Source organism: Saimiri boliviensis, chromosome 7 (assembly GCF_048565385.1).
Source record: "Saimiri boliviensis isolate mSaiBol1 chromosome 7, mSaiBol1.pri, whole genome shotgun sequence".
NCBI lineage: Eukaryota > Metazoa > Chordata > Mammalia > Primates > Cebidae > Saimiri > Saimiri boliviensis.
The window spans coordinates 81156149-81179159 of record NC_133455.1 but is presented as its reverse complement, the minus strand read 5'-3'; the positions used below and the strand labels follow the sequence as shown (position 1 = coordinate 81179159).

Here is a 23011-nt window from a genome sequence, read left to right as displayed (position 1 = left end):
AAATTCATGGGATTTAGTCAACAGATAATACAATCTGAATGGGTTTTTAGTGTGGTTGAGAGTGAGGCTATACAGCTCTATTAACTTCTAGTTCCTGGGCAAGTTACTTAGTTTTTTCATCTGTAAAATGGGGTTAATCCTAATATAATTACCTCGTAGAGCCGTTGTGAGTATTAAATGAGTTAGCACACGTAAAGCTCTTAGAACAATACCTGGCACAGAGTAAGCACTCAATAAGTGTAAGATATTTCAGCATCACTGTGCCTCTGATGTTTTATGAAGACAATCTAAAGATCTGTTGAGAGCAGTCAACCCACAGCTGATTATGATTACCTCATAGCTTTCTACATGTTCTTACATATGATAAATTGGACAGGCTACACAGCATGACTTTTGAGACTAGTTCCAGATTTATCTTCATCAGATGCTCTGATGAGAGGCTTTAATCAGTGGGGAGAGGGAAATAATTCTGGTCCAGACTGGATTTTCCCCGTGCTTTTGCAGCTGCTGGGATGTCTAGGTTTTGCTGTAGGCTCATTATAACTATGTCTTCCTCTTTGCTTATGCTTTTGAAATACAGTCTTTTAAGTATAGACTAGAGGCTTAATTTGTCTGTGGATTTCTAAGTGTGGCTTTGCTTCTCTTGGGTTTGTTCTGCAAATTGCTGGCTGTGGTCACAAAATGTTGTATCTCTAACCTGAACATCCCCATCTTTGTTTTCTTTGCTATAATAGACGTCTTCTGTGTGCTGCAAAGATAGGAGTGGGGTTTTAAATCTCCCTTGGTAGGAAGAGGTGCTTTCTGCCTGGAGTCAGATTTGAAAATAGATATGCCATTGTGCAAAAACAGACACCAGGATACTCCCTGGGCAAGACTATTAAGTATACCCTGAATATCAGCAGCCAAGGGCAATACTGTTTAATCACTTCATGCACAGTACCCTGTAGGTTACACAGATGATGCTGGCTGATGAAGTGTATGCATTAAATTTAACTGATTGGGCTTTTATTTCAGATACTTTCTGAATTATTTTGAAAATGTAGATAAACTCTATCAAATCTATATAAAACAGAGGGAAAATATTTAAAACTTTATGTTGGTTATATTATTAAGTTACAGTAAATAAAAAAGCTCTATCATGATGCAGTTATTAAAATAATTACGTAAAGTATTTTATTTTAGTGAAAAAACATTTACTAGTAAATTGAGTTCTTAAATAATATTGCTAAGAGTTAAAATTACTTAAACATGTCCATTCATTGTCAGTAATATTACAACTGGTTTTGTCATTAAATGTTAATAATATTTTGAGCTCTTAAAATAATAATAACAATACCTTATATTTATATGGCATTTTATAGGAACAAAACACTTCAACACACCTGTCTGAGTAGGAAGGGAGAATGTTATCAATCTCTTAATTTATAGAGGAAAGAAAACTGCTCCAGCCAAAGCTGGAAAAGGAGTAACTTAGTTAGGATTCCACTTGACTGTAAATAATAGGACCCAAAGGAGGTTTCTTTTTCTTTTGTAACAAAATGTCAAGAGAAAGGCAGTCCAGTGCTGAGATGGCACTGCCATGATGCCATAAGGGACCCGAGTTCACGTAGGTTTTGTGCTCATGGATATAAGATGACAGCTCCAACTGCAGGCATGGCATATACATTTCAGGAAGGAAGAAGGAGGAGGGAAAAGTGCCAGAAGCTAATGAAACCTGATTTTATCCCTTTTTTTAAATCAAGAAAACGGTAGCTTTTCTAGTAGCCCTATTCATTAGACTGCTGCTTACATCTTATAAGTCATATGGCCCCTACTAACTTCAAAGGAATTGTGTTAGGAATTGTTGGATAACCAGTTATCCCATCTTAGCAGCTTAGAACCACAAACGCTTATTGTTTCAAAGTTCCTGTGGGTCAGAAATTGAGTAACAGCTTAGCTGGGTGCCTGTGTCTCAAGGTCTCTCACAAGGAAACAATCAAGGCATCAGTTGGGGCTGCAGTTTCATTTGAAGACTTGAGTAGGGGTGAACCCACTTCTAAGCTCACTCATGTGATTGTTGGAAGAATTGAATTTCTTAAGGGTCATTGGACTGACAGCTGCAGTTTCTGACTTACTGTTGGGTGAAGTTCCCCGTTTCTTGCCATGAGGGGCCTCTTCCACAGGGCAGGTCATAACATGGTAGATGACTTCTCTTAGAGTGAGCAGCAGAATGAGAGAAAGCAGACTAAATGGAAGCCAGTTTCTTTCAGCCTAAGTCCGGAAGTAACATTATAACACTTTTGCCTTGTTCTATTTGTTATAGGTGTCACTAGGCCCAGCCCACACTCAGCTAGAGGGGAATATATAAGGACATGACTATCAGGAGGTGGGGAACGTTAAGAGCCATCCTAGAAGTTGCCTATCACAGGAGTCTAGGAAGGTGAATGATTTTAATTTTTATGCTCCCATCACACACAAAATCAAGACAGGGAGATTGGATATTGGGTATGCAGTTAGCCATTGCTATTGCAGAGAGTAAAAAAAAAAAAAAAAAAAAAGTGTAGAGTTTGCAGATAGAAATAACTGGATTTCAGTGCTAAGTCTGCCACCTATTAAATGAGTGAATTAACACTTTTGGCCTTCTGTTTTCTCAGCAAAGTCACAGAGTTATTATCCAAATTAAATGAGATAATATGGTGTAACAGTGTTCTTTGTAAGTTCTCAATGAAAGGTGGCTTTCCCATTACTATGTAGCAGAGCTGGAACTAGAATTCAGTTTCCCTGAAGGTAATAGCAGTGATTTTTCTTGATATAGCACAATGTAGCCCAGGCATATGAATTCTGAGATTGAGAGTGTAGAAGCCTAACGTTTAAGCATTTTACTTTTTCTTTTCTCAGCAATGTTGAGGCCTCCTGCAACTGTGTTGTTGGAATACCTACACCAATTGAACAGTGTGACTTCCTTTATTTTTGAAAAATTATAGTTTTGTTCATCCTTGGAAGTAGAGGCTTTGTCTTTTTAAACTGTCTTTGGGTTAGGTATACCAGAACCTTGCCGTAAAGCTAAATTTTTTTTTTTTCTGCTTTTCAACCTGAAGTCTAAATTACAATTTTGGTAATACATAGGAACTTACTCTTTAGGTGAAATTCCTTTTTTTGTCCATTTGAGTACACTGATTAGTCTATCTCTAGAATTCAGCATATTATTATAAAGGATTAGTTGCTTAATGTTATAGTCATTTGTACTTGTCCAGTTATTCATTCAAAAAATATATTTTGAACATTTGCTTTATGCAAGGCACCAAGGAAGTTGCTGTGAGGGAGACAGACATAAAAGTGTGGTTTTGAAATTAAGGAATTTACAATGTGAAAAGAGAAGTAACATGGGAACACAAATAATTATAAGAAGATAGTTTTTTTATTTTTTTAAAAAAGTCATAATAAGCACTATGTATTAAGGAGAATTCGAGAGAGGAAGGGATCACTTCCAGCTTGTAGATCATAGGGAAGATTGCTCTACTGCATGGCCAACTCCTGATTAGAGATGATGCACATTAAGCACTTGAACGAGACTTGCTGACATTGTCACCTTCTCTGCTTAAGTGCTTGGTTGACATAAATAGGAGCTTTGATTACTATAATTCATTTGGAATAGAAGGCCTTTTAAACCAAAATACTTAACCTCTTTGCCCTAGGAAAGGTAGGAAACAGCACATTTGCAGAAGGGATTTCGCTCTGTTATATATGGGTCCTTTATGTTGTCTAGTGGTAATTTGGCCAATTTGGAAATGGAGAACAAGTCACAAGAGCAGAGGATGATAAAAGACACTGAGTAGAAACATTAACATGGATGAACTGAATAATCAAAATTTCATCCAGTGTAGATTAGTAATAGAGGCATGCTGGTGAAGAAGCTGGCTCTGGAGTCAGCCTGCCTGAGGTTGTCATATTGTGGTTCTGATGCTTTTTAACTATGTGACCTTGGTCAAGTTAGTTTTTTCTTGTCTGTTTTCTCATTTATATAATAAGGATAATATTTTATTTCACAAACTTGTAAGAATTAAATGAGGTAATACATATGAATTCTTAAAGGAGCATCTGGTGAGTGGTAAGCTCTCAATATATGTAAGCTATCATTATTGTTTGAAGTGTGGTAAATTTCCAGAATGCCAGTCACTTACATTCAAATAGAAGGACAAAATACTTTTTCAGAGGCAAAGAGATTAACTGTTTATAGCATTTCATGTCCTCATAGATAACTGAGAATTGAACAGACTTAGTGAGTGGTACCAGATTGTGAGTCTTCTGATCTGGCAGTCTGAAGTCTTACAAAAGAGGGGTGCTTAGAAGCCTCACTGGCATTCTCCTGACATAATCATCCTAGTGTGTATTTGCTTCCTAGGGCTATACAAGTTGGGTGACCTAAAACAACAGACATTTATTCTCCTTCAGTTCTGGAGGCTAGAAGTCCAAAGTCAAGGTGATAGCAGGGCCAGGTTCCCTCTGAGACTCTAGGTAGAGTCCTCCCTTGCCCCTTCCTAGCTTCTAAGGTTGGTCATCCATCTCTGGTGGTCCTTAGCTTGCAGCTGCATCTCAGCAGTTTCTGCCTCTCATCACATGGCATTCTCCCTGTGTGTCTGTTTTCATATGTCGTATATCATTTTCCTGTTGTAAGGACAGCCGTCATGTTGGATTAGGGTTTACTAGTGACTTCATCTTAACTTGATTACATCTGCAAAGACTGTATTTCCAAATAAAATCACATTTACGTCATAGATAGAGATACATATCTTTCTGTGGGATACAGTTAAACCCATAACATGGTGTCTTTCAAAACTGAGGTTTGTTCTGTATGACTTCATGGCCGTGATACGAATCACCACCACCACCACCACCACCACCACCACCACCACAACAAAACCCTGAGGTTTGGAGCCCTCGGAGGGCTTGAGAGATGTTTTGATTGGTTCCTGAAGACAGCAGCTGTAGTGCTCTAACTTTTTCATGGTGGTTTATATGGGGTATTCTATAAACTAGGGTAGCCAACTCATTTTCACTCCTGCATTTACTCACTGAGTTTTTTTTGCCTTGCCAAGACGTGTGAATTCATATAAGAGCAAAAGTAATTTCAGAATTATCTAGTGGTAATGGTACCTGCAAGATGACAGGTGACTCTTTTTTTTTTTTTTTTTTTTTTTTTTAAGAAGAGAAGTTTTGTGGTTTGGGGATATTATATAAATCCTCAAGTGGGGTCATGGGGATCAAAATGTTTGGGATTTACTGCTATACAGGAAAAAAAGTGTATTTTCTGTTTAATTCTTTAGAAGAGTCACACATGGGATCCCAGCAGGTTCAGTAAATCATATATCCTGGGGGACAAACCCAGATGGTGTAAAGCTACTGACCTAGCACAGAGACTGAGGCATGCTGCTGGAGGCATAAAGCTTGGCCGGCGTCTGTGGGCTTGGTCTGAGGCTGTGTCACGGTCTACCACTTTGCCATTTGTCCCTGTGGATCCTGAAACCTGCAGATAAAATTTTTAAAGGCTTAGCTCCTGTAATTTAAGAAGGAACTTGGTTAGAAGTCAGATCAAGTGAAAGAAAATGAAATGTCATTGCACAAGAGGAAAATGACCAAGCTGGTGGAAATGTAGTATTTTTTAAAATGGGTTTTTCCCCCATTAGTTATTTTTATCTACTTTTTGTCTTATCTTTTGAAGCCAACACTTCTTTTTTTTTTTTTTTTGGCTGAAATCTAGTAACATTTAATGTTTGGGACAAAATAGTAGACAGCTAATCTGAGACCAGTGAGAGAAATGAATGCAAAGCCTGATGCCTGGGCCCTGTCAGCTATGCAGTAGCATTTCCTCCTTGGGAAAAATATGGGCAGTTTGAGGGAGACTTGAGATGTTAACATATAAGACAGAGGCTGAGCAGGGAGAGAGAGTGGTCATTTCAAATTACGTGGTCAAAAATAGGTAAATCGAAGTTACATGTGTTTGATTTGATGTATGTGCTTTTTATTTTGGTTTATGATTCAAACCACTTACAGTTCATCACTGTAGAAGTGCTTTTAAATCAGACTTTCAAAAGTATTAGTGAATAGTGCTTTTTAATTTTTTTTAGTGTAATAAAAAATAGTTCCTTGCTTCTGTGTGTGAATATGCACTTTACATATCAAAAAGTAATCTGAAAAATTCCCAGTGTTGAGTCTATTTATTAACTCTTGTTGGCATAGTTTCTGGGTTTGGATTTGAAGTCTAAAATGTAAAACTTTGTGAAAAGAAGAGCCCAGGCCAGGTATGATAGTTCCGGCCTGTAATCCTAGCACATTTGAAGGCCAAGGCAGGAGCTTTGCTTGAGCTTAAGAGTTTGAGATCACTCTGGGCAACATAGCCAGACTTCATCTCTACAAAAAATAAAAATGAAAAAAAAAATTAGCCAGTTATGGTAGTGTGCACGTGTAGTCTTAGCTACTCAAGAGGCTGAGGTGGGAGGATCACTTGAGCCTAGGAGTTCAAGACCACAGTAAGCTGTGATTGTTCCACTGCAGTCTAGCCTGGGTGAAAGAGCAAGACACTCCCTCCCCCCTGCAAAAATGCTCAGCTCTAGAACTGACTGTAGTAATAAAAAGAAGACATTCTTTAGTGATGTAAAACTTGGGTGTTATGTCTTAAATTGGCTATTATTCTTACATGCAACAACATAACAATGAGAAAAAGAAGCCAGATACAAAAAAGCATGTATTGTATGATTCCCATTTATATAAATTTAAAAATGGACAAAACTAATCTATGGTGTTAAAAGTCAAAATTATGGTGTCCTTCAGGGAGATGTAAACACTCAGAAGGGGCACCATGGGGTCTGCCAGGTTCTGGTACTGTGCCAGTTCCTAATCTAGAGACTCATAACTTGAGTGTATTCATTAAACTCTTCATCTAATCATTTGTATACTTTTCTGTGACCTTTATGTTACATTTTAAAGAAGTTAGGGGGATATGTTATAGAACTTAATGGATGTTCTTTATAATAATTTTATCCTAAAAAATGTAAATTTAGGAGGCTTATGATGTATCTTTTGGAAAGTTTGACCTAAACTTAATCATGGCAGATTTGGGAATGCTAATGTTTATATATATACTTTCATAATTACACCAGAACTGATGAATCTTTCTCTGGGAGCTGTCCATTGATGTTCCTTGTAATTAGCAACCTGCTTCTGTTTCTGAAATTGTATTTTCAATCATATAAGTGTGTTCAAAGCCCTCAGCAGGGACCAGAATTAGATACAGTTTATATTCAGTTCAGAACACAGAATTTGTTTCTCAAGTTTCTCATTAGCTTGGCAGTTTATAAATTTGAATTTGTGTATGTGAGTTTTAGGAATCCAAGGATTGGCCAAAAAAGAGAAAAAGAGAGTATTAAGGAATTAAAAAAAGAGTTCAGAAGAGTGGTGATAAGTAGACATAATGACATTAGAAGGCACAAATATTCAGATAGTTATTCAGAAGCAAGACGATGAAATATTCTTTTGGCCAGACACATCATACTTATTCAACCTTTGTATTTAGCTTCAGTTGTTAGTTGAATGGACATAGCTGTTCACACTGTAGAAGTAGTGGTAGTGATGATTTTGGATAAGGAGTGTAGATTTTGCTTTAAATATCACTCATTTAAAGTACTTTCATTCTTTGCCAGTGATATGATATGATATACATGTCACATTTCTTGTCATGCATGAACCTATCCTTTAGAAACAAGGCATTTAGAGGCAAAATGTTTAAATGAAAATATATGTGCAAGATAAATGGTGTAAATACACACACAGTAGCAGTAAAAATATTTGATACATTTTGCATTTGTTTGTATGTCAGTCAAATAATAAAGACTAGCTTTCTAATAGAAAAATGACAAAGGACTGGATTGGACAGTCTATGAGGAGAGATACGTAAATCACTAATACATATATGAAAATATGTTAAGCATCACTGATAATCAAAGAATCACGAATTAAAATTTCATCTATCAAATTGGCCAAATTGAGAAAAACTGATAATAGCTAATGTTGGTTAAGTTTGAAGGAAATCAGGAGTGCCACTGGGCATAATCTTTCCAATGGGAAATTAAGCAGCATATATCAAAATTTAAAATGCACATACTCTCTGACCAAAGGCAGATACAGGGTTTGTGGAGCCTAAGCCTATGCAACTGGGGAAGGGAGAGAGTTCCTTTAAAAAAGGATTCCAAAGTTATAAATACAAAATTAGATATGACATTAAATATTTAGTTCGAGTGAGAAAAACATCACAACAAGTTTTTATGAAATTGGTAAATACTATAAACATTACAAAATCCATCTCTATGAGGCAAACTTGAATCAGTCTGGCTCCAGGGTATGGCTCTTAACAGCTGTGCTCTGACGGCCTCAGAATGCATCATTGATCTATGTTCATTGTTGACTACTAAAGACCAAAACACATTCTCAACTTCATGCTACCTCTGGTGCTAGTGCCCTGGTCCAAACCTCCATCATGTCTCTCTTGGATCATGGGAATACTCTTCTAACTGGTCTCTGTATTTTGCCCTTGGACAGAATGGATGTATTAACGTTTTTCACATTTTTAGTAATTTTCTTACATGCCTCTATTTTATTTCTTGTATTATTTTGGTTACTCTTTGATTGCCTTTTCATATGACAATGATTTTGTACTATTTTTTACAAAGAGACAGGAAAGGTAAGTCTTCTAGCATGGTAGATGGAAATCGGTTTTTTTGTTGTTGTTAATAGTTGCATAAAACCTGAAAATTATCACATGCACACTTATTTGCTATTTGTAGCACTGCCACAGGTTTGTTGCATTTCTAATTTCATATGCTGCATTATTGAATATGTTTCTGACAGAAGAGAGCTTTCATTTGTTTACGTAATGATTGGAAGAATTTTCTACAGACTAGCTCGTGGCTCTTTACATTTTAAATCCTGTTTCTTCTTCACTACTCATTTATTTCTGGTGCCAGGCTTGGCAAGAGGTGTTCTCATTGTGATGTGACCTCTGGCCTTGCAGGGTGAGATGGAATGAGGGACAGTAGGAATATTCCTGGACATTTCTAGTGTGGAACAGCTATCAATACCTATCCCTGGAAATGACCTCAAATCCATATAAAACAGCCACTAAGCCAAAATAAAGTATAATTCCAAAGTCAGTTTGACCCACCAGATTCCAAAAATGCCCATGGCTCCTCCAGTACATTCAATGTAAGGGGATTTTGATGAGAGGAGAATTGCAATGGATGGTAACAGCAGTCATAAGAGATCCAGTTAAAATATTTTATTTTTACAAATTTTACAAAAACGTGGAACACATTTTGAGGACCCCTTTTGTATGTTGGAGTAAGATTTAGCAAATGAGGGACCCTGAAAATTAAACTTAATTAGGCACTTAATATATGTGCTTCTGTCTATGACCAGGATACTTTTAAGAATTTATCATAAGGAAAGTTTGCAGTAAAAATCAGTAATAGCAAACATTTGTTGAACACTTACTGTATGCCAGACACCTTGCTAAGCCTTCATTTTGACTTTTTATAATGAGCATTTTATTTCTACATTATATTAAAAATTCCAGAGAGCAATATCTGTGTTTAAATGAGAATTTTAGTTTACAATGTCAGAATTATGATCATTTTTACTTCATCCTTTCACTTCAACTTTTTTGTGGACCTGGGTTTATTCAATTTATATACCACTACATAGTGAATGCTAGGCAGTGTTCTAGATGTTGAAATCTCTGCCTTCATGAAGCTTACATTTTAGTTGGATAAGATACTCAATAAATAAGTTAACAAATATGATAAATAAGTGAAATCTATTATCACATGTTGGATACTTGTAATTACAAGGAGAAACAATATAGTAAGTGAGGAGGTAAGAAATATGTGTGTGTATGGAGTGGGAGTTGAGATTTTAGATGGATCACTTAATGGAGAAGGTAACATTTAAGTAAAAACCCTGCCAGCTGTGGTGGTTCACGCCTGTAATCCCAGCTCTTTGGGAGGCCACGATGGGCAGATCACCTGAGATCAGTAGTTCGAGACCAGCCTGGCCAACATGGTGAAACCTTGTCTCTACTAAAAATACAAAATTAGCCGAGTGTGGTGGCAGGTGCTTGTAATCTCAACGGATCAGGAGGCTGAGGCAGAAGAATCACTTGAGCCTGGGAGGTAGAGGTTGCAGTGACTGAGATCATGCCACTGTACTCCAACCTGAGTGACAAGGTGAGACTCTGTCTTAAAAAAAAAAAAAAAAAAAAAAAAAAAAAAAAAAAAAAACGCCCAAAGGAATTTAGGCAGCTTTATGAGCCATAGTAGAGGTTTTAGCTCGTCCTTTGAGTGAGTTAGGAATCATTTGGACTACTACGTTAAGGAGTTATATGATCTGACATGTTTTTAAAGTATCCCCCCTACCCTGGCGACTGGGTTAGGAATAGAAGAGGTCAAGGGTGAGCAGGAAGATGGGTTAGCAGGTGTCCTAGTGACCTGGTGGGAGATGAGGGGCATATGGACCAGGGAGGCAATGCTATCGCTAGTGAGAAGGGACCAGATTCATTGTTCTTTAATCCTTACACCTACATCTGTTTGGGGAATTCCAGGGCAGTTACAATATAGTTCTTAGGGCCACCCCTGGTAAGACTGACTCTAGGTCCTGCCATTCATGATGGGGAAGATGACTTAAAGAGATTTTTTATTATGGCTCATGCTAACTTATTTCTTCAGAACTGGAAAGACAAAAACATATGTTCTAAAGTTTACACAAAAAGACTTAATTGCAAGGACACAGATTCCTATCTTTCATGCTTTGTCTTCTAGTCAATTGTTATTAAGAAGTAGCTTTACAAATTTGGGCTAATTCATGTCAAGGTAGAAATACTGTTTTTCTGTTACTTTGTTTAGAATTTTTAAATTGTAGCCATTGCAGTTACTAGTTTAATATTATTATAAAAAGAGAGAGAAAGAAATGAACAGAAAAAGAAGAAAATGCTTTCAAACTGTGTAATGTAGGAAAACTCTTAAGAGTTCAATATTCAGTATGCCAAAGGATCTTTTAAAATAATTTTAATGCTTGGATTACATTAGGATAATAGTAGAGAGAAGCCACACCCATCAAATAGTTGATGCACTTTTACTTGCTATGTACTCTTGGAAAAGGCAATATGGTATCTACAAAATTACTTGAAGGTCATGTTATATGTGGTCTTTTACTGGATGGCATTGGAATGAATGACCATTTAAGGTAACAGAATTCTTTCCCGGAGTTCTTGAAAAATAGGATAAACACTGGCAGACCTGTGATGCTTTGATTTAAGCCAATAGAGGTCAGATTTTTTGATATTCCATAGGTCTTTTGATTTAGGAAGATGAATTTATTCAGAATTCAAAAATCTTTTCAAAATACACCCACCTATATGGAGGCAGTAGAATCTGAACCAGGGGAATTACAAATGGCTTTAACAGACTAAAAGAGGGGTTTTGAAGTGCATTTTCCTTCAAAAGAAAAGAAAAAAGAAAAACCACTGTCATGTCAAAGGAGAAAAAAGTTAAAGAAGAAAACCAACCCCAAATCCCTGAATAACCTACATAGTGTGGGGTTTTTTTTTTTTTTTTTTTGGTATTAAGGTATGTTTTTAATATTTTAAAAATACTTTTCAACCATGGTTCTACTGAAAATGACAGTTTTACATGACATACAGATTTATAAAAATTACATGTTACCTTGTTAATAGAAAAAAAATGGTGGCAGTGTTTTAAAAAGACACTGAAGCAACTCTTGTGTGAAAATACACAGGTGGTATTGAAATAGAAACAAGCCTAGGCACTAGGGTTCCTAAGGTCTGCTTTCATCTCAGCCTTTTCATTTGTTATGTTACATTTCACGGCTAGCATTAATACTGCCATTGTATTCCATTTTTCTTTCATCTTCTCCTCTCACTGCAGGCCCCTTTTAGAGGTCAGGAATTTCTTTGAGAATCTGAAGGCAACTATGAAAGCTATTCTCTAAATAATGTGCATGTATACACAACAGATTTGCATGTAAGTTTAGGGATTTCATGGTTTCTGGAAAGCATCTTTGGACCTTAGCTGAGTGTGTGTGAATTAGAATGTATCGGTAAGAACATGGGGCTGGAAAATATACCATGTGAACAATGGTTAGAGCATCTTACTGTGATGAACTAGAGAGATAAAAGCTTGAGGACTGGGCATTAATGAACTGTCACACATCTGAATATCTGTTATGTGGAAAGAAGTTTATTTGGGGTTGTTTTAGAGCTAGGCGGTCCAACACGGTACCCACGGTCACATGTGACTATTTAAATGAAAATTAAATTTAAAAGAATCAGGCCGGGCGCGGTGGCTCAAGCCTGTAATCCCAGCACTTTGGGAGGCTGAGGCGGGTGAATCACGAGGTCAAGAGATCGAGACCATCCTGGTCAACATGGTGAAACCCCGTCTCTACTAAAAATACAAAAAATTAGCTGGGCATGGTGGCGCGTGCCTGTAATGCCAGCTACTCAGGAGGCTGAGGCAGGAGAATTGCCTGAACCCAGGAGGCGGAGGTTGCGGTGAGCCGAGATCGCGCCATTGCACTCCAGCCTGGGTAACAAGAGCAAAACTCCGTCTCAAAAAAAAAAAAAAAAAAAAAAAAAAAAAAAAAAAAAAAAAAAAAAAAAAAGAATCAGCTGTGTACTCAATAGTAGCCCCATTTCAAGTGCTAAGTGATCACGTGATTGCTGAATTGGACTGACTGTTTAGCCTTATAGGAAGTTCTGTTGGACAGAGCTGCTCCAAAGTTTTGAACTTTCAACAGAGTGAATTATGGCAAGGCGGATTTCAGGTCATTTCTAATAAAACCATTCTATTAACTTTAGCTGTTTAGTGTCTGTGCAGTTGAACCAGCTGCCTCAAAGAATAGTAAGCTTTCTGTCATTTGAAGGCAGAGACTGGATTCCTACTTTTTGGAGTGATATAGAAGACTTTCCTACCCAGAACTATCGGGTGTTAAAGTAGGAAGGAGACTCAGCAATTCAACATTTCTTTTACTACTGATGAAGACACAGATTCAGAGTCGGGCAATTTTGCCCAAAGGCCCACAACTGGTTAATGGCAAATGCTAGGTGTCCTCATGAATCCTAGTTTAGTACTTTTCCCATTCCACCCACTGACAAATGTTTTAACAACAAGGTCCTCACAGCTCTTGTTGAACAACACATTTCTGCTTCTGGCATTCGCCAGCTTTTCCACTTATTTTCTCCCACTCTTCTGCAATGAAAACTACACTTCAGCCAAGCTGAATTGGCTGTATTGAAATACATTATTCTCATTCCTGCTGCTGAGTCTTTGCTGTTGCTGTGCCCTTTATCAAAATGATATTTCTTCACAAATTTAATTCTACTTATTTTCTAACTTCTGCTCAAGTCCCAGAATATTCAAGCCCATACCATCTCTTCTCTTTGCTGAACTACCTTATTCCAATGTATGCAAACATTTATATTCTATGATTATTATATTTTATCTTATCACTGTGATGAGCTTCTTAAAGATTGCACTTACTATTTTCATGCATATATCCTTTTCCTGTCTCAGTCACTAGAATATAAGTTCTTCCAGGGCAGGGACTAGAGCTGTCTTTGTCACCATACCTTACTATCCAGTTACTATTTAGCACATGTCTTAGCACCATAATAGGTACTCAACAAATATTTGTTGAATGAGTAGATTAGCTTTTCTCTTCCAGAACATGTGTTATTATGCTAAGCTTGTCTTGAATTCTCAATAAATAGTTTTCTAAGCAAACATTTCTGTTTCTATAAAATAAGTATTAAAAATAGGGATATGAAAAAAACAAAGTAAGGCACTTGAGCATGTAAATAGCTTGAGAGTCCTCACTCCCTTCCAAACCTGAGGAAACTAAAACTTGGTAAGTTTTCCTGGACCTATCAGCAATCTCAGGGAAAATTGCTTGCCACCCCAAAATCTGAAGAAATAGGTAAATTCAGAGAGTCACAGCTAAGATCTGCTTGCCTACAGCAGAAGCAACTGGAACCATAGACCAGAAGGGCCATTTAAATAGTAATTTTAATGAAATTTTGGAGGCTAAGTGTTGACTAGCTTGAGAGTCAACTTATAGACACAGGAGTTTTAGAGAGGGTCTCACTCATACATGGACTTTACCTCCTGAAACCTCATGAGGTTTTCACAGCAAAGAGCCAAGACAGTTCCTGTCCTGGCTCTGCCAAGGGGAAGGGAAAAGTAATGACTGTGAAGTGCACCCAGAATGTTCTCTATAATAAAGACCTACTCTCCAAGGAAAAGGGCTTCGCCAGAGGTTTATCCCATCTGGGGAGAAGATATTTCTCTAACTCAAGGCCCCTCTAGGGTTCTGTGTCAACCAAGGAAGGAGGAAAAGGCTAAGAAACATTTGTAAAGGTCGCAGCATAGGCCCACCAAAAGATTGAGTTGCAATCCTAAGAAAATGGAATGCTTGCCTTCCCTACTCTTTAGCACCCAGCAACAGGGCTCCTTATAATAACAGTGGATTACAGCAGAAAGAGCTGCAAGATGTAGACACTGGCCAAGGAGGGAGTCTTAGGAAAACCCAAAGACAACAGGAGAGATGAAAAAACAAAAAAACAAAAACACTAGAGGACTTTGAAGCCTCTGATAGCCACATCTGTATCAAACAGTATATACAGCCCAATCTTAGACAGATAAATCTCAAACTGAAGTCCTTTTCCTTAATTCCTGTTATCTGTTACATCATGTCTAGCTTTCAACAGAAAATTACACAGATGAGGCTGGGTGCATGGCTCATGCCCATAATGCTAGCACTTCGGCAAGTTGAGTGGACAGATCCCTTGAGCCCAAGAGTTCAAGACCAGCCTGGGCAACATGGTGAAACTCCGTCTCTACAAAAATTAGCCTGCTGTGGTGGTGTATGCCTGTAGTCCCAGCTACTTCAGCTGAAGTGGGAGGATCACTTTAGCCCAGGAAGTCAAGGCTGCAGTGAGCTGTGACTACATCATTGCATTTGCATTTCAGCCTGGGCAACAGGGTGAGATCCTGTCTCAACAAAGCATGCTAACAAGCGGGGAAAAACACAGTCTGCAAGATACAAAGCAAGCATCAGAATCAGACTTAGATGTGACGCAGATTTTGGAATTATCACACAGGGAATTTCAGTAGCTATGATTCATATGTTAAGGGCTCTAATAGAAAAAGCAGATAACATGCAGTAACAGAGGGGTGATGTAAGCAGAGCGATGGAAGATCTAAGAAAAGATCAAAAGGAAAAGCTAGAAATTAGAAACACAGTAACAAAAATGAAGAATCCCTTTGAAGGGTCACTCAGAAGACTTAACATGATTTTTAAAAGTCTCAGTGATCTTCTTTGGAGATAGGTCAGTAAAAACTTCCCAAACTGAAATGCAGAGATAAAAGATAATGGAAAAAAAAGAGCCAGGCATGGTGGCTTACACTTGTGATCTCAGCATTTTGGGAGGCAGAGGCAGGAGAATTGCTTGAGCCTAAGAGTCCTAGACCAGCCTGGGCAGCATAGTGAGACCCCATTTCTACAAAAAAATTTAAAAAATTTGCCAGGCATGGTGGCATATGCCTGTGGTCCCAGCTACTTGAGAGTCTAAAGGCTAAGGTGGGAGGATTGGTAAGATCACTTGAGCCTGGGAAGTTGAGGCTGCAATTAGCTATTAATGTGCCATTGCACTCCAGCCTGCTTGACAGTGGTAGATTGTGTCTCAAAAAAAAAAAAAAAAAAATTAAAAACAACAACAAAACAGAACAGAAGATGCAAGAACTTTGGCACAATTTCAAAAGGTGAAACGTACATTTATAGGTAATTGGAAGATCAGAATGCGAAGTAAGAGAATGGGAACAAAAGAAATATTTGAAGTAATAATAACTGGTAACTTTCCAAAATTAATGACAGACATCTAACTTAAATTCAGATCCAGGAAGCTCAGAGAACACAAAGTAGAATAAATTCCACAAAATCTGTACTTAGATATATGACATTCAACTTCAGAATATGAAAAGAAAATCTTGAAAGAAGCCCTGGGGTTGGGGGAATCACCTTGCCTATAGAGAAACAAGAATAACAATTACAGTGGACTTCTCATCATAAACTATGCAAGTGAAGTAAAATACTTAAAGAGTTGAAAGAAAAATAAACCCTCACCAACCTTGAACTCTAAATCCATGATAGTTATCTTTCAAGTGTGCAGGAGAAATAAAGACTTTCTCACATAAGCAAAACTGAGGGAATTTATTACTTACATGGCATATCTACTCTTTATAAAATGTTAAAAGAAATTCTTTAGAGAAAAGGATAATGATAGTTCAGGAACTTAGATCAACGTTAAGGAAAGAAGAACATCAGAGAAGGAATAAAGTAAGGTAAAATAAAATCTTTTGCTTTTTTCATTAATTAAGCTAAAACAAAACTTTGTTTAAACTATTAAATGTAATAGTGTATTAGATAATTATAGGGTATGGTTAAGTGAAATGAATGAGAACAATGTCATAAGACATTGGAGGGAGGAATTGGAAATACTCTCCTATAAGGTAACTGCACTACACATGAAATGTTATAATATTAGTTGAAATTGAACTTAGATTAGTTTAAAAATGCATATTAGAAACTCGAGTACTGCCGTGAAAAAAATTAAAAGAAGTATAATTGAGATGCTCAGAGAGGAGATAGAGTGTTATATGAAGTGCTAAATTAAAGCAGGAGAAAGAAGAACAAGAGGGGGACAATTAAGAGAAGGCAAAATAAGAAGAAATATATAATATATAGGAGACCTAGAGTTGTAGTCAAGTCCTTATTGTCTACAAGAAGCCCCTTTAAATATAAAGCGACAGGATAAGACTAAAGGGATGGAGAATGATACACCGTGTTAACACCATTCCAAAGAAAGCTGGAGTCACTATCTTAATTTTAAACATAGCAGACTTTGGTACAAGGGAAATTATCGTGGAGAAATAGGGACATTAAGAATAATAAAAGTGTCAGTTCTCCAGGAAGACATAACAGTCCTAAAAATATATGCACCAAACAACAGAGAATCAGAATACATGATGCAAAAACTGATGGACTTGCGAAGAGGCCCAATTTTAAAAGGACAAATTCACTATTGTAGCTGCAGACTTCAACACCCCTCTTTCACTGGTTGATAGATCAAGCAGAAAATCAGTAAGGATATAGTTGACTTGAATAGCTTAATCAGTCATCTTGATCTAATTGACATTTATGAAACACTCCATCCAACAGTAGCAGAATCCACATTCTCAAGCTTGCGTGGAAATTTGCCAAGATAGATGACATTCTTGGTCGTAAAACATACCTTAACAAATTTAAAAGAATAGAAATTATACAAAGCATGTACTCAGACTGCAATGAAATTAAACTATACCTCAATAACAGAAAGATATTTGGAAAATCCCAAAATATTTACAGATTAAACAACACCCTTCCCAATAATACATGTACTGAAGGAGTCACAAGATACGTTGAAGAATATTTTGAATAGCCTGTAGTCCCAGCTACTTAGGAGGCTGAGGCAGGAGGACTTCTTGAGCCCAGGAGTTTGAGTGTAGCCTGAACAACATAGTGAGACCCAGTCACTTAAAAATTTTTTTGAATAAAATAAAATTCAAAATGTAACTTATAAAAAATTGTGAGTTTAACTCCTGTTTCTCCGTATACAAGCAGTAGCAGTGTAACTGTGAATAACATACTTAAATGGTTGTGCTTATTTTCTTAAAATAATTTTAGTATTTGAAACTTCATCTAAAATAAGTTCTAATGTTCTGTTGCTTAGTAGGATGACTAGAGTTAACAATAACATGTTGCATATGTTTTGAAGTAGCTGGAAGGGAAGGTTTTGGAAGTTCTCAATGCAAAGAAATGACACACATTTGAGGTGATGAATATGCTGATTACTCTGGTTTTATTATTACACAATATATACATGCATCAAAACATCACATTGTACCACATAAATATGTACATTTATTATTTGTCAATTAAAAGCAAAATAAACCAAAAACAAAACTGTGGAATGCAAGGAAAGCAATGCTTAGAGAACAACTTATGGACTAAATGCTTATATTAGAAAAGAAGAAACAATGAAGCAACAATATCTTTTTCGAGGCAGAGTCTCACTGTGACACCCAGCCTGGAGTGCAATGGCACAATCTCAGCTCACTGCAACCTCTGCCTCATGGGTTCAAGTGATTCTCCTGCCCCAGCCTCCCAAGTAGCTGGGACTACAGACACACACCACCACACGTGGCTAATTTTTGTATTTTTAGTAGAGATGGGGTTTTACCATATTGGCCAGGCTGGTCTTGAACTCCTGACCTCAAGTGATCTGCCTGCCTCGGCCTCCCAAAGTGCTGGGATTACAGGCATGAGCCACTGCACCCAGCCAAAAATACCTTTCAATAGGTAAATGAATAAACAAATTGTGGTATATCTATACAAAAGATAAATGTATGGAGGAGAAGAGGCAGTCTCCCCTTTAGAATTCCAAACAATTACTGCAGATACTTCATCCTCAAGAAAGTGGAGAGGTTATGCATAGTGATTTTGTTTCAGAGTATGATGTGCAAAAGGGAAAGAAAGTAATTTTATGGTCTTTACTCACAGTAGTTTCTTCTAGTAGTTATGAATACATTTACTAGATGGTCAAGATTGACATCAGCAGTGATAAATACTATTGCTGTTATGTATGATGTGATAGAGATAATACTTTACTTCTGTGGTCTTCCTTCCCAAAATACCTAGCTCCAATCTCATCGTGAGAAAAATATCAGACATCTTAACTGATGGCATTTTACAAAAATGAATATTCCTCAAAGTTGTTAAGGTCATCAAAACAAAGGGAAATCTCAGAAATTGTTAGAGCCAAGAAGACCCTAAGGAAACATGACAGCTAATGAAATGTGTTTTCTTGGATGGGGTCCTGGAACAGAAAATAATACTAGGTAAAATGAAGAAAATTAACTAAAGTATGGACTTTATTGTTAATAATGATGTATCAATATTGCTCCTTTAGTTGTAGCAAATGTGCACTTAGAATGTGTAGCAATAGGGGAAACTCTCTGGGGTTATGGGAACTCACTGTACTATCTTTGTAATTTTTCTATAAATCTAAAACTGTGCTAAAAATACATTTTATTTTAGAAAAATCAATGTAAGTATACCTACTCGTGTTCATTTGCAGAATTCTTAGCCAAACCATTTATTCCAGTTTCAAGAATTTCTGCTGAATAAAACTTTTGGTATTTATACTATTCAGTTTATTTCTGGAATACAGCAATTTTTTTATTTTTTCTTATAAATATATGCAAGAATGAAAATGTCATTTAGTTGTTAAAATCCTATGTAGTCCACATATTCTTCAGCACCCATGTTATTCATTGCCATTTTACAACCTGCTTTTTAAGGACAAAATACATAGAGATACCAATGGAAAGTAAAGAATGACCATCTCTTTCATCTACTCCTCATTTTATCATCACAGTATGAAGTGTCAGTATGGAGAAGGCATCACTTTGAAAACAGACTGTCTGGCAGAAACTGCAAAACTGCATTTTGCAATGGTGTCATGCAAACTCTGGGGAATTCTGTTATTCAGAAGCCTCTGTGGTTCATTCATGCATTAAGAGGACGAGCCATGCTGCTTTCTCATCTGACAGAGGAGAATGTTGCCATGACAGCTGTTAGGAGATGAGGAGATCTGTAAAGGGCATCCATAATGAAAAAAGAAAATAGCCTGGCTTCTTGGGTCTCACTGATGATACATGGAGTGACATGTGTGGATTCTCAAAATGAACCTTGAAAATCTGTTAGTCTCATTTTAGTAATATTTCACACACATACACACACACACACTCTCACACACACACATGCACTCGCACACACACAAACACACACACACACACACACACACACACACAGAGTTTCTTTTCCAGTAGCCTAAGAAGCATGTAGAAAAATTAAACCTCAACTAAAACCACCCATAGATACCTTCTTTTTCATCCTTGGAGTGTAGACTGAAGATCTACCACATTGAAGATTTAAAACATTTGTTTTGTTAGTGATTATTATAAGGAAATATATTTTCCAAAAAGGCAGAATCTTTTTTGAAATGGTCCAAAAACCAGAAAAGATATTAGAGAATAATCAGAGAGCTTAGTAGATCTCATCTGTTTAGATCCAGAGAGCAAAATATACTTTCTTTATCTAAAGATGTTGAAGGAATATTTACTAATTGAAGGATATGATATCTTGCATTTTCTTCAAAATAATATGGGAATGGGCAGTTGTTTAGGGCCATAGGCAAATAAGATTGATAATGAGTCGATTGTAGAATATTATTATGGACTGAATTGTGTCCTCTGCCCCTACTCCCAAAATTCATTTGTTAAATCCCTAACCCCCAGTACCTCAGAATGTGACTGTATTTGGAGATATAGTCTTTGAAGAGGTGCTTAAGTTAAAAATGATGCCTTTAGGGTATTCTCTAATTCGGTCTGACTGTTGTCCTTATGAGAAGAGGAAATTTAGATACACGAAGAAATACCAGGAACATCCATGCACAGAGGAAAAACCATATGAGGACATACTGAAAAGACATTCATCTGCACACTAAGAAAAGAGGCCTCAGAAGAAATCATGCCTGCCTGCCAATCCCTTGATCTCAGGCTTATAGCTTCCAGAACTGTGAGAAGATAAATTTCTGGGGTTTAAGCCACCAGTTTGTGGAGCAACCGGAGCAAACTAATACAAATACCTATCACATAATCAGAACATGTGTTAACTACTCTCTGGGAAGGTTAAGTTGCTTTGGGAGCCTCATGATGGACAGCAAGTTCAGAACTGGGGGGATCAGGGAAAACTGGCTGGAAGAGGGTAGGCTAATGCCACACGGTAGTACCTGCCACACAAAAGGTTAGCCTGGTGAAAAGCCAGTGAGAAGAGAATTTTAAGTAGAAGAAGGAGAATGTAGAGAGGCCTGGATATAGGGACATGGCATGTTTGGGAAAGTAAAAGTAGCTCAATAGGGATGAATCCTAGGGTGTGGGTGAATGAAGGACTAGTAAGATGAGGCATGAGGGCAGTGTGCTTTTATTACCATCTAATATCACACCCACACATCACACATCTACACATAGACATATGTATACACTCATTTTGTTTACGTCAGTGCCTCTCCACTAGAACAACATTTCTTTGATACCCTTTTTTGTCTCTTTTGTTAACAGGTGTATTTCTTGCTATGCAGAATAGCACCTGCCACACAGAAGGTCTTCAACAAAAAATTGCTGAATAAATAAATGAGTACATTGCATGATATGTTCTTTAGAAAAATCACTTTGGCAGCATTGTGGAAAATGTTCACAATGTGGCCCCAAGCAGGGCTGGTAGGAGACTGTTCAGTAGTTCTGCTGAAGTTGACGATGGAGGTGTAGGTGAGAAGACTCAACTGACGGGAGAGTTAATCAGGAGGTAGAAATAAGAGAACTTGTAATGTGATTGTCTGTAGGGCTTAAAGGAGAATGGTTGCTCCCAGGTTCCTTGTGTAGGCACTGAAAGAAAGATAGGGTTATTTTCTGAGGTAAGAAACATACGAAGAAAAGTAGACTTTGGGTGTGGGCTGGAGGTACTGTGTTCAGTGATGGTCATGTTTAGCTTCAGGTAGCAGAATGACATCCAAGTCAAGATGTCTCCTTGGTGGGGACTGAGAGGGGGCTGTCTAGGCTGGATCTAGAGTGAGGAAACTTCAACTTAGTGGTGAACCTGAAGCCATAGAAATGGATGCTGTTGTTCAAGTAGAATGTGTAGATGCAGAAGATGAGAACAAGGAGTATTGAAAAGAAAATAGAGATAAGAAATCAAACTAAGCAGTGAGAAGTTAAGTGCACTTCCAAAAAACTCTTCAATTCATTATTGTTATATTTGTCATTACACTGTAGAACTTTAAAACAAACATGTAGTTCATATTCTAGCTCTGAAGCTGTAGTCTTGATAACTTAACCCCCTTATTCCTTCTTTTTTTTTATCTCTAAGATGGGTCAAATTATAATACCTACCTTTATTATAGATTTGCTGTGAGGGCTAGATGAAATATATGTAAAGCCTCTGTATTATAATGTGCATTCAATAGTTGTTCACTCATTATCTTTAATTATTAAGTTTAAACTTTCATTATATTTATGTGTTTATTTTTATTTATGTTTTTGAGATGGGTCTCACTCTTGCTCAGGCTGGAGTGCAGTGGTGCAATCATGGCTCACTGCAACCTTGACTTATTGGGCTCAGGTGATCCTCCCACCTCAGCCTCTCACGTAGCTGGGACTACAGGTGCACACCACCACACTTGGCGAATGTTTTATTGTTTTGTTTTTGTTTTTGTTTTTTGTTTTGTAGAGGTGAGGTCTCATCATGTTGCTCAGGCTGATCTCAGACTCTGGACTCAAGCTGTTTGCCCACCTTGGCCTCTCAAAGTGCTAGGATTACACGTATGAGCTACTGCACCTGGCTTAAACATTCATCATTAAGTTTGATTATAAACTTAGTAAATTTCCAGTTATGAACATTTGTGCTTACAGCTTTCTAGAACAACCATGGATCTCTAGGTGTGGATTGTTAAGTATGACAGAGCACTTTTTAATGCTATGTTTGTGAATATGTATGTATGTAATTATTAAAATATACATGAAAATTTAATATTAAATTATTAATATACCTGTAAATTACTGATTTCAAACTTAAGGCAACTCTTAACAAAATAAAAACTTCAGAGTAAAATTAGGTGTACTATTGACTAAATCTTATTTGTTGTTGTTTAATCAGGATCTTGCTCTTTTCTCTTTTGTGTTTTCAGACACATCTTTATTTAGCACCTTAAATATTTAAAAGTCCTGGATCTCTACACATTTACTGGCTCATTAAA

At 37.1% G+C, this 23011-nt stretch overlaps 1 protein-coding gene and 1 long non-coding RNA gene across 5 annotated transcripts in view; both read left to right on the top strand.

Annotated features, from left to right (window-relative positions):
• Nucleotides 1–23011, top strand: part of GRIP1 (glutamate receptor interacting protein 1) — a 713425-nt gene that overhangs the window by 83159 nt on the left and 607255 nt on the right. The window lies entirely within an intron of this gene.
• Nucleotides 1–23011, top strand: part of LOC141585144 (uncharacterized) — an 83589-nt gene that overhangs the window by 55064 nt on the left and 5514 nt on the right. Inside the window, exon 1 of the long non-coding RNA XR_012518479.1 lies at nt 1–23011. This exon is cut by the window's left edge and continues 55064 nt beyond it. This is a non-coding gene — a long non-coding RNA (uncharacterized LOC141585144).